This window comes from Sciurus carolinensis, chromosome 1, assembly GCF_902686445.1.
Source record: "Sciurus carolinensis chromosome 1, mSciCar1.2, whole genome shotgun sequence".
Taxonomy (NCBI): domain Eukaryota; kingdom Metazoa; phylum Chordata; class Mammalia; order Rodentia; family Sciuridae; genus Sciurus; species Sciurus carolinensis.
Window position 1 is genome coordinate 107,634,485 of NC_062213.1, and position 12,686 is coordinate 107,647,170.

Here is a 12,686-nt window from a genome sequence, read left to right on the forward strand (position 1 = left end):
GTTCTCACTTCTGTGGCTGTCAGCCTCCATCTATAGTACAATGCCTGTGTTTCAATATCCTCAAAGATGGAGCCTTCTATCCCATAAGATATCAAACTGCAGTTTTCCTCGTAAGGCTGTCCCGAGGCTAAAGTGCAACCGCTTTGGTAAAACATTGACATACTGCAAGAGCTCTACACAGTGGCGGGGCTGTTTTAAGTACACGTGTATGCAACACATGATCTCAAGAGGCACATTCCATTGTCTGGAGTTTAGCAAGACGCTTTTCTTCTAGCTTAAGCTGGACCCCAATTTGTTTACCTCCAACGGTAGACTGACTGCCTGTCGCCTGACAAGTATCTATGGACTCTCAGGCCCGCAGTCTGTAAGGTCACTCCAGGTCCACGGCTGTACAAAGGCGCTGCACGCACGCGCGAGAAAAGAAGCAAGAGAACTGCAACCGAGGAAGCTAAGTGAGAGCGGTGAACAACAATGCGTCTGCGCATTGAAATGCTATTTGTAATAAACCTAAATGACCCAACAATAAGGCATTGATTAATTGATGGGATCTTTGTACAGTGGATTATATCTAGCCATCAAAACTCTTTTGAAGAAAAAATAAGAAAGTGTGGGCATGGTACACATCAGTAATCCCAGTGATTTGGGAGGATGAGGCAGGAGGATTGCAAGTTAGAGGCCAGCCTCAGTAACTTAGCAAGACCCTGTCTCAAAATAAAAAAATAAAGAAAGGACTGGGGATATAAGCACTATGGGTTTAATCCCCAGTACCAAAAAAAAAAAAAAAAAAAAAAAAGAGAGAGAGAGAGAGAAAGAAGATACAAGAAAAATTCTCGTTATATTAGAAATCTTTAAAAAGCATTTTCCAAAACATTATTTCAGTGTATTTCCAATGACTAAAAGACAGAACAAAAGTATGAATAAAAATGTAAAAATGATTGGAAAGATATATTGTTGTATGCTGGGGGTATGGATGTTTTTCTTTGTATCTTTTAAATTTCCCACAATTAACATGTATTACTTTTTAAATCAGGGCATAAAAAAGAAAAAAAAAAAAAAAAAAACAATTAAGTGTCCTCCTAAAAGACAGATACACTTTTACTCTTTTTTTTCTCTCTAACTTTATATCACCTTGTCCATAAGAAAAGGCCAGAGTTGGCAAAGGGCAGATGAATACAGGGCAGAGCCACCAACAATGAAAGTGCCATTAGCAGTGCCAACTACATAATCCCAAGCCAAGCAGCGCGGTGCCGAAGCTCACGTGTGAGACAATGCAAGAAGGTTTGGAGAGAGAAATGATTGGACGATAGCCTTACCCTAATCAGTGAATTAATCCCTGCTGGGAATAACTGGGTGGTAACTGGAGTGGTAGGGTGTGGCTGGAGGAGGTGGGAATTGGGGCCTGGCTTTGAGTATACAGCTTGCTTTCTCTGCCTTCTGATCATGGTGTGAGCTGCTTCCCTCCGCCACACTCTTCCACCATGATGTTCAGCCTCACCTCAGGCCCCACGGAATGGAGCCGGCCTTCTATGGACTAAGACCTCTGAAACCATGAGCCCTAACATAAACTTTTCCTCCCCTTCAATTATACTGGTCAGGCCCTTTAGTCAACAGCAGTGAAAAAGCTGACTAAAACACCTGCAATACAGCTACACAGGAGGCAGGAGGATCACAAGTCTAAGGTCAGCTTCAACAACTTACCAAAAACCTGTCTCAAAAAAATTTTTTTTTTTTTTTTTTTTTTTTTTTTAAGGGCTAGGGGTGTAGCTCAGTTGTAGAGTGCTTTCCTAGCATGTGGAAGGCCCTGGGTTCAACTCCTAATACCAAACTCAAAACAAAAACAAAAAAGAAATTTCAGGACAGCAACAGAAAAACATTAAACCAACCACAAAACCTGAAGGCCCTGTGTGACAGAAAGGGTCACACACCAGGAAACCAGCCCTGGTCAGGACACCCTGACCCAGGGTGAGGGTCTGTGAAGGTGTTGAAAGGAAGACCCAGGGCCTCCTCACTTGTCACTGAGTAGATCTGCATCTTGTGAGTCCAGTCTCCCAGCAATCAGCCTTGGGAACAGGGCCACACTCTCATATATATGCAAATCGGAGCCAGCCGAGATGACTTAAACCCTGAATCGTAACCTCTTCTTTTTTTCAGGTGGTTGCTTATTTATCTATTTTAAGAATACCAGAAAGATGTCAAGCCATCTGACAGTCCTTAACTGAGACCAGAATGGGGGAGTGGGGTAGGGGAAGGACACTGTTTCTGATTATTTTCCCCTCAGAATTATCAAGAACACTGACTTGCAGAGTATCATGGTCTTTCCCTGGTCCAACACTCTTTCTTTCCAGTCCCTTCTTTTTAGGGGCAGAGAGGAAATTCATTAAAAAATTCACTACAGAGCATTATTCATTTTGCTTGTCTCACTCAGAGGTTTTTAATATCAGGAGTTACAGTAAATCACCCCTGAGTTGTGCCACATGAATGGAAGAGCGATCTAACAAGGTCCACAGGGCAGCATCCCTGCTAATAACCAAGCACAGGCGGGGTGGAGGAAGCATGTTGGTTCCCCTCATCTGAGGGGGAGCAAGCTCATTACCTAACCCTTGGATTAAATTATGTGCAAAGCAAATCTGTCCCTCTGCAACCAGTCCCAGCAGCTGCCTGCTACAGAAATGCAAACATCAGATTCAGACCACAGCCAGCCGCCTGCGCCAGAGCTGGTGAAAAATGGATGGGGATTAGTTCAAGCAGGAACGCAGACACTGAACTTCTTCCTCTCACCTGAGGTGGCCAGGTTGCGGGAAAGGCAGAGGCTCAGTTCTCCCCTCAGCCAGAAAAACCCTTCTCATTTCCTAAATGCAGCATGTGATGTTAGCCTCATGGTCAGCCCTTCCAATACCTTTGAACCTTTTCCCTCTGGACCTTTCCTCTTTTTCTCTTGCTAAAAACTGAAACAAAATTTGAATGTTGGAAAAGATCGCAAAGGGCATCGATTTTCACTCATGGCCTAATATTTGCATCTTCGGTATTGCTCTGCCCAACATTCATCTGGTCTTTGCTTGAATACCTCCAGGAACAGGGAACTCATTACCATCAAGGAATAAAGCAATCTGGCACATGGGTGACTCTTCCTTCTGTGAAGGGGGATTCTTTCTGTGTAATTTATAGCCAATCAGTCTAGTTCTGCATTTGGAGTCAGATAAAGTAAGCATTGTCTCTTTTCCTCATGATGATTTTTCTGGTTTTTGAAGACAGATCTCTTATTTCCCAGAAAGTTTTCCTTAGTAGTATTTTTCTTGATATTATTTCCTCCATTTCTCAGGGACCTTGGCATGCAACTTACCCTCTTAGAGGTTAAGTTTTCTTATTTGTAAAATGGAGATAATAACCATCTGCCTGACCAGGGCACAGCAACACAGGACTGTTTCTCCTCCTCCACACTAAGGCCATGCTCCTAATAATGCAGCCTAAGGAGTATCATCTTTCTGAGCAGCCACATCACATAATATCTACTTAAGAAATCTTCAGCAACAAAGACCCTTAAACCTTTTTTTTTTTTTTTTTTTTTTTTCTCAAAACTATAATGCAACTCTAGGTGATTTTGACCTGGAAAGATGTCTATCAAGTATACCGGGTAAGAGCTCAGAACAGGCTAGAGCTGTTGGTTGTTGCCAGTGGACCATGCTGGCCAGGAAGAGTAGATGCAATGAGGGACTCACTGTGGATCTTCTGCAGATACAGTTGGCCCTCACTTCCCCTCAGTTGTATTTCAATCATCCCTCACAGTTCCTTTCTGCTCCCCGCTCCAGATTCTAAAATGCTCCCTGTCCTCTCACCCTCAGCAGTTCTCTCTCTCTCTCTCTCTTTTTTTTTTAAATGGGGATTGATCCCAAGGACCCTTAACCACAGAGCCACATCCCCAGCCCTTTTTATTTATTTATTTATTTATTTATTTTTATTTTGAGACAAGTTCTCGCTAGGTTGCTTACAACCTCAATAAATTGCTGAGGATGGCTTTGAACCTGCAATCCTCCTGCCTTAGCCTCCAGAGCTGCTGGTATTATAGCCACCATGCCTAGCTCAGCAGCTCATTTTGATGCTACTTTCCACCAAAGGGTGGATTTTTCCAGCAGGAGCTTGCTCCATTTCCACCTGGTTTTTGTGTCCCCTCACTCTGATATCTCAGCAGTCTCGTCCCTTCTCCCTCATCCAGCCTGGGCTCCTCCCCTCTCCATTCTCCCCATCTTCCATTACTGCCTCACTCTCTGCCCAGCTGCTACCTATTCCCCTCTGGGGCGGGGGGTGGGGAATGTTTCCCCTATCTTTAAAATTCCTCCTCATACGTGATAATTAGTATATTAATGAAATACCTGTTCACACTGGTGAAGCTGGCAAAAATCAACAGGTGTCACCACACTGAGTGTCAGGGACATGGGAAATCAGAAGACGGAGTGGGCTCTGTGGCAGTGTCCAGGAAAACTGATGGCAGACCCAGCAATGGCATAGCAGTGCTTCCACAGCTGGGGTCCATAAAGTGACCCTCTCCTGGGAGCACCAGAGATGCTGCCAGGTTGTTGCTCAGAACCACTGCTCACCCTGAGAAATGGCAATGATGGAAGTGTCCAGAGGCAGGGAGGGGAAGTGGCTCACTAAAACAAGGAAGGTTAAAGTGAGTGAACCTGTGCTGTGCGAGTCATCATCGGCAAGCTCAAGAGTAATTTAGTAGTTTTTAAAAATCGCATATATGTATTTGGAAATGATATCTTTTGTGTGAATCTTAAAATCACATGATTGTACCAATGGTATTGGTGGAAGGATATGTAATGAGTATATATTTTTTAAAGCCACGGAATGATCCTAATTTAAGGATGGTGGTCCCCCGCAGGAAGGGAGAGAGGAGAGGTTAGAGTAAGAAGAGGGCTAGCTGGAGCCATAGCTGATGTCTTTTTTTTTTTGAAGAGAAAGATCTACAGCATGTCCTAAATGTTAACATTTTAAGTCTGAGTGGTAGTTCATGTTGCCAGTTAAATTATTTTCTGTATATACAAAATATTTCATAATTAAAAATACTTTTTAAAAATCCTTCCCTGTAGATGTTTACATAATTTCAATTCTGAGGTAATTTTTAAAATGCTAACTTATCATGTTCACTTTCTTGTGAGATTAGTCTTGAAAATATTATTCTAATAGCTACATAATAATCAATGCATAAATATATTATAATTTTAAGGGTCTTGTTTGTTTGTTTGTTTGGGGTTCTGATTGAACCCAGGGGTGTTTTACCATTGAGCAACATCCCTGGTTTGTTTATTTATTTATTTATTCAGAGATATTATCTCACTAAGTCGTTAAGGCTGGCCTCAAACTTGCAATCCTCCTACCTCCACCTCCCAATTCTCTGGGATTATAGGCATGCACCACTGCACCCAGTTATAATTTATTTTCAGATTCCATCTTTGTTGGTTGTTTCCATTTTTTCTTTATTAAACTAGTCATGTTATAAAAATAAATCAAGAAATTCCTCCCTCAGCACTGCTTCTTCTCTGCCCTCTCCTGCCCTCCCTGTGTGCCTGGTCACCATTTCTCCAGAAGTAACTGCTATTTCTCTGCCCTTCTCTCTGCCTGGTGCCCTGCTGCACATTCCCTTCCGTCTCACTACAGCTCCCTGCCCTCATCTGCCTGATCTGCTGAATGTGGGGACTCCTGGCAGCCATCTTCTTCTTGGACCTCTATGGGATTTTGAGATGAGGACTTTCCCTAGTTCCACTCAGTCTCTCTCCTTCCCTGGCTCCTTTTCACTCTCCTAGTCGCAGAATCCAGATGCTTCCTTGAACCTCACATCTCTTTTCCCACCTCTGCTTTCTCCCTCGACAAACTCACCCACTCCCATATAGTTGCTACAACAAAAGGGTCAAGAGCAAGATCTTTCGAGCCAAATGGTACATTGAGCCTTTGGCACAATTTCCTACTCTGGATGGAGGCCTCCTGCGGGGTAGTAATGTATGATCTTGGTTAAATTATGTGTCCAAACCTCAATTTCTTCATTTAAAATGAGGATAATACCAACCCTAATCTGTAGGCTTGTAGTAATGATTAAACAGTGCACATACTGTTAACTCAATCTGTGTCACTTACTGATCATTCACAGCTTCAACATATTTATCTCCATTCAAATGAGCCCCTGCAGCAATATGGCCCTGATTAGGTTTTTTAGTTTTGGTTTTTGTTTCAGATTTTTTTGTTTGTTTGTTTGTTTGTTTCATTTTGATTTTTTTGTTTTACTTTGCTTTGCTTTAGTTTATGGGGTTTGGTTTGGTTTGGCTTGGTTTTTATTTCTCTCTGCATCCATACTTAGGTTCTCATAAAACTAACCCAGCATTGTTTCCTGGCCCTGTGTGCTTGACCACTTCCTCCCTGTGTTGTGTTTGTCTGTCTTCCTGAAACATCCTCTCAGCCCCTCTCTCTTTCCTCTGAGAACCACTTCTACCCTTCTGAAGCCTCTTCAACAATCCCTCACTGGAGTGAGACCTCTTCCTCCTTGGAATTCGTACAACACACTGTCCCTCTTGAGGGAGGCACTTATCTTAAATCACTAAGATGGGCTCAGGTAGTGGAGAGAAACCTGTTTTATCATCCCATCCTTAACCTCCTACCCACCCCAAGGGCAGAAGATCCCATCACCCGCTTGGACCCCAGCACAAAGCTTGGCTCTCATGAGATACTTGTTGGAGGTATCAATTGTTCTGAGGCTTGAGACCACTGCACTAGTGCCATGTCCAGTGGGCAGAAAGGGCCCAGCAAATAGTGCTACTCTTCATTATTTCTGTGAGTGGCACAGGCCAGAGGTGAGTGTCCCGCAGAAGCTGTAGTCCAAGGCAAAGGTGTATTCATGGATGAATTCAGTGTGTCCAGGCTCCATGGGACACAAAGTTGGCAAAAAGGCTGTTTCCAGGAGACTTACAAAGAAACTGTGTGTGACAGCAACTGGGCTCTGGCTCCAACCTGGGTTCTGGCTTCCTGGCTGCTGGCCTTGGAATATTTCTATGCTCAGAAGAGCAGCTGCCTCTGGGAGAGCACACACTTGCAAAAGGACATGGCATCAGGGCGCTAACCACCCCCCATGCCCATGATGAATGTCCTGGGAAGAAGAGAACAGCTCCTGGACTGTTAAAGACCCCTTTCTTCCTTTGTGCCTTCCAGCCTTTTCCTCCCCTGAGCCAGACCACTAGGCACTGAAGTTGAAAAGAGAAATTTACTGTCCTATCAGGGGTTGGTTCCCCACAGAAGGGGTCAGTTTCAAGATCTAGACTCTAGGGGAGATGGGCCCATACACAAATAAGGACACACAGTGAGGTGAGAGTTCATACACTGGAGCTGGGAGAAACTTCTGGCAAGGTTGATAGAAGTCCCCTGCAATAGCCAGTTCAGTGATAATGCAGCAATGACTTGTGGGTGTGGAGAGGAGTATCCCTTGGGCTCAGGTGAAGGGCCTCCAGAATGTGGTCCATCCCCCACCCAGGCAGGGCTGGGGTACCCACACCTATCACACTGGAATGTGGTTACCTCTCCATCCCATTAGTCTCCAGACTGAGAAGACAAGGTAATGACTGGGGTGGGGGTGGGGGTGAGGTTCAGATCGATTTTGCTTTGTTTTTAAACTGTTTTTGTTTTTTCAAGATGGGGTCTCACTCTGTTGCCCAGGCTGACCAGGAATGCCTGGGCTCGTGTGATCCTTCTGCCTCAGCTTCTCGAGTAGCTGGACTACAGGCACGCACCACTGCACCCAGCTTCAATGTCTTGTTCTATTCGCTGTTGTGAATAAGTACATAGCACACAGTAAACATGCCATTAATATTCATTAAGGTTTTAATTAATCAATTGTCTGTCCCAGTTGACTTTGACTCTGAAGTGTTCCCACAGATTCTGCCACTCACATGGGCTCCCCTCAGACTTCAGTGTCTCTCAGTGACTAATCCCGACTCTAACCCTTGTCTTGTCCCCTGATTTTCTGTCTGCTCCATGAACTAAGCTCTAGATCTTGCTCTACCTTGTCACGCTATTCTTTTATTTTTATTTTTACTTTGAGACAGGGTCTTGTTGAATTGCTTAGACTGGTCTCAAACTTGTGATCCTCCTACCTCAAGTAGTCCTCCTACCTCCTCCTCCCAAGTAGCTTGGCTTGTCAGCATGGGCCACCACACCCGCCTTCTCATGTGTTTTGACTATGCACCCTGAATACCACTTCTGACTTTTTATGTCCTACATGCTGATAACCACACACAGCAGTTGAATTCCCTGGTATGGTCCAGGGAAGATGGAGTTCATATCCCCTTTTTGAGTTTGGGATATCTACAATTCACTTTTGCTTTTAATACTCAACTCCCCTAATTATGACTTTCCATTTGTACAGCATCCTTTTGCTTCTCCTTGCCAGACTGATTATTGACCTATTCCATCCTTAGCTGCCCCAAACCTAGCACAAACAAAAAATACTGTTTGCTAAGTATTGGGTAATGAGAACAGCAGCATTTGTGTAGCTTTATGATTTACAGAACGCTTTTATGTACATTATCTCACTTAGTCACCACACCATCCCTGTGAGGGAGATATTAATATGGTTGTTATCTTACAAATGAGGAAAACAAGATCTTGCAGACAGAAAATAGCTGAAGTGCAGCTTGAACCTTGGACACCTGCTCTATGTACTTTGACTACACTGCCCTTAGAGAAACAGTAACCCACCTAATCCTCTCTACAACATGAATTGTAAGGATGCTTTTCTGCTTCACTTGGCCTTGTTAAAAACCCACAGAACATAAATCCCATTTTTATTATTATCATTACTTCTGACCAATAATTTGTTGATGTACAGGCTTTCAAATGAATACTGAGGTTTGGTTCAAATAAGATTACTTCTATCTCAATTTAAAATCCAGTGGTACAATTAGCATTTCCAGTCTCCCCTTACATACTTAATTATCCTTAAGTGTTTCCAGATTATACTTTTAAAACTTTCCCTAGGCTTCTAAGCAACATACCACAGTAAAAACCATTTCACCTCAATTAGGACTAAAGAGGGAAGGAAAGGACAGAGAGGAGGAGGGAATTAGCTAGATTATATTTAAGAATTAGGGGAACACCCCTTTTGTGTACAATGGATCAAAATGTAGTCTGTAAAAATAAATATTTAAATTAAAAAAAAAGTTAAAAAGAAGAATTCAGGGAAATTCACTTCTATGTATGTTAATCTCCCCTATGTAGGAAGGGGGCATATGAACCCAGGTCACTGGGTAGAGATTTCAGGGGTCAGAAATCATGGCTTCCTCAGCCACTACGTGAACTTACTTTCGTGAGTCATAAGTGAACTAATATCATGTGCGGAGGGAACTGGACAGGGGTGTGTGTGGTAGGATTCACTTGAAGGACTGAAGGACTGAAAGACTGGATCAATTGACATCATGGACTCTTCCAGCTTCAAATAAGCCATGTTTCTGGTCTGTGGAATACTGTGCTGTACTCCTTGTGACTCCAATAAAGGGATGGCATACATACTGACTAAATCTTTCAAAGCCCTTTCACTGCCCCTGACTAGAGTGGACAGCTGATTAGAAACAGTGACGGAGATTCCTCAAAGTGGATCCAGTGGCTTCAGGGAGAACTGACAGGTGACAGCAAGAGAGGACAGACAAGAAGCACTGAGTAGAAAAGCAAATTCACAAAACAGCCACATTCTGTGTGGCATAATTGGTTCCGAAGGCATCATGGCATCGCACTGCAGTATAGTAATTGATGTTGATAATGACTGAATCATCAAGAGAAGTTAAATTACAGCTGTGTCACTGGGAGCTGGTCACTCAACTCATTTACAAAATATTCATTGGACACGCAGTATGTGCCTGACTCTGTCTTGACCCTAGAGATAGAAAAATGGAGAAGGCTTGATCCCTGCCCTCAAAATGCCCTCTAGATTTCAGTTTCTCCAATGAAAAGATGAGAGAGACAAAGTAGATGATTCCTAAGAGCCCTTTCTAGAAGTTCTGAATGCTTTATGCATCCGGGTTTGAACCTCAACCATCCTAGGAAATGATAATGCAGGTGATATAGTTGCATTTTGCAAGTGAGCAAACTGAGATGTAGAAGGGTTGGCCTCTTCCTCAACGCCCCGCGGTTAATGAGGTGCAGAGCCAGGACACTCAGGCACAGGGTCCACTCACACAGAAATGGAAGGTCATCTTACTCTCACCCTTTTGCTCTTTCCACACTACCTCCCTCCTCCAAAAGAGCAATCAGAATAGATGGAGAACAGCTCATGTGTTTGACAACTGCATGGATTTATAGGTCTGAAACACAAAATTCTGCAACTACAAAACATTATTGTCATGTGCTTTTGAACAATAATAAATATCTGTAAGATGAAGTGCAAACAGAGCTATGAAGATTCTGTCAAAATCAACGGCAAGATTAAGTTTAAAAAGTCATTAGTGATTGCTTCTAGGGACACATGCTGGACGACTAAAATATCTTTGAGAGAAGGGAAAAGTTAGCTTGGTAACACTATGTGAAACACACACACACACACAAACACACACACACACACACACACACACACACACACACACAATTCCTGGCAGAGCTGGTCCAGGCACAGAGGTGGGGGATGATGAAGCACACCTTGCTTTCTTCCCTGGGAGCTGGAGTAAGATGCCTGTTAACTCCACTGTTACTGATAATGCAGAGAACTGTGATGGGAAACAGGTGCCACCTCCCAATAGTGCCATCAGCTGGGGACCGAGTCTTCTACAAATGAGCTTTGAGGGCCACTTAAGATCCAACCATAACGACCATGAGCAAACAGAAGAGTAATTGAGGCGGTTGCCTGCAAGGTGTCATAGGGGTCTGCCTTGAGGGATCCTTGGTGAGATGATTCAGAACAGGCCTCCTGTGGTTCTTCCATTAGTCCTCTCAGTCCTCTGGGTCGTATGCAGGGAATAACACTCCAAGCCGTCTTTTTTTCCAGCGGCCCATGGCATGGGGTGATTTTTTTTTTTTTTTTTTTTTTTCTTGTCTTGTTTTGTTTTTGGTGGAGAGAAAAGGGAGGTAAGGCGAGGATGAGGAATTATCTTTGGGTTACAGAAAACAGAAACCCAGCCATACTAATTTAAGCCAAAAAAAAAAAAAAAAAAAAAAAAAAAAAAAGCAAATAAACCCCAAAAGGGGATATTTATTTTAAGGATTCAGGCATTTTGTAGAACCCAAGAGGCAGAGTGTACTGTGAGCCCAGGAGGGAAGACTGGAGCCAGGCCATGAACACCAGCCAAGACCAGCCGCTCTCCCCCTCCTGCCTGTTTCTGAGCATCCACCTCACCCTACAGTCTGGCTTTCACTGCCTCTCAGCAGAAGGGCAAAGGGGCCTCCGGACACTTCCTTGGATCTAACATCTCAGATCTGTGTAATTCTTAATTCCTAAGAGAGAGAATCTTATTTGTTCCTCTTGGGTCACACAAGTATGGACAGGGAGCAAGGACATCTATTCTTAGAGGTCATGCCAGAGTGTTCTCAAGGGAGAGGTATTGGACCAGAGGTATTGTCAGAAATTCACGTTCTGGTAAGAGAGGTTTGGGAGTCCTTCCTTTTTACTTTCTCACTCTGCCCTTTCGAATAATACACTCGCTTCCACATTTCTAATTCTTCTGTGCAGTTATTAAATCCATAGACAAAGATTTAATCTGTGAAGCTCTGCCTTGGAAGAGCAGAAGTTAAAGAGCAAGGGGAGAAGAACTTACCCTCCTTGGTGGCTGGGGCAGAGGAGCCCAGAGGCTGCAGCCGCTGACAGGGCTGAGCTTGGCAGGAAGCCCTGCTCTCTGGCCAAAGAAAACAAGACTTTCCTGGGCCACACTGCAAAGGCAATCAGAGAGAGGCCGACAGCAGGCCCTGAAGAGACCTATCCTGAAGGTTAGGAGACTTACCAGCATAGTCCCAAGAGCTCTCAAAATGAGCATGCGTTGACATAAACCAGGTAGAGAGACAGGAAGCAGTGCAAAAGGACATCCCCAGGAGCCTCAGGGAGGGGTGCCTGTATACGAAGAGTAATTGAGAAGGGATTCAGAAAAATCTGAGGCAGGAGGAAGAGGAGGGAAAGGGTTTGGGTTCCTGTTTCACTCTAGCCCCAGCCAAGAGGAAACAGTGACAGCTGAATCAACAGCTCCCTCCTTCACATCTCTGCCCTCTGCCTCCCCACTATCCGGGGCTCTGACAATACTGGCTACAGGCCTCAATTAAAAAAAACCAGATGAACACTTTGGTTTCCACTGCAGGAGGAAGCTAAGACCAGCATCAGGGAGGCAAGGACATGGAGAACAAAGGGAAGAGCTAGAAGGTAGGGCAGGAAACCCTGAGGCCCTGTGGGGCTGAGGGGCCCTCTTTACTCTGTCTTGTGATGGAAAAGCAACAGCTGGACCAACAAGCTGGGCAATCTTGGTGCTACCCCCACCCCATCCTGGCTGCCACCTGTCCTAGGACCAGGGTTGAGGACAGATGCAGACCTTCTCAGTGGACTTTTAACCTCTCCATCCTCCATTAGGGTCTTTGCCTTCCACGGGCTTTTGTTCAACCAAACCAGAGATTTCAGCCAAGTGACGGGTGAGGGAGGGTCTGAGAGGGGTGATGAGGTTGCTTTTCGACCATAGGAT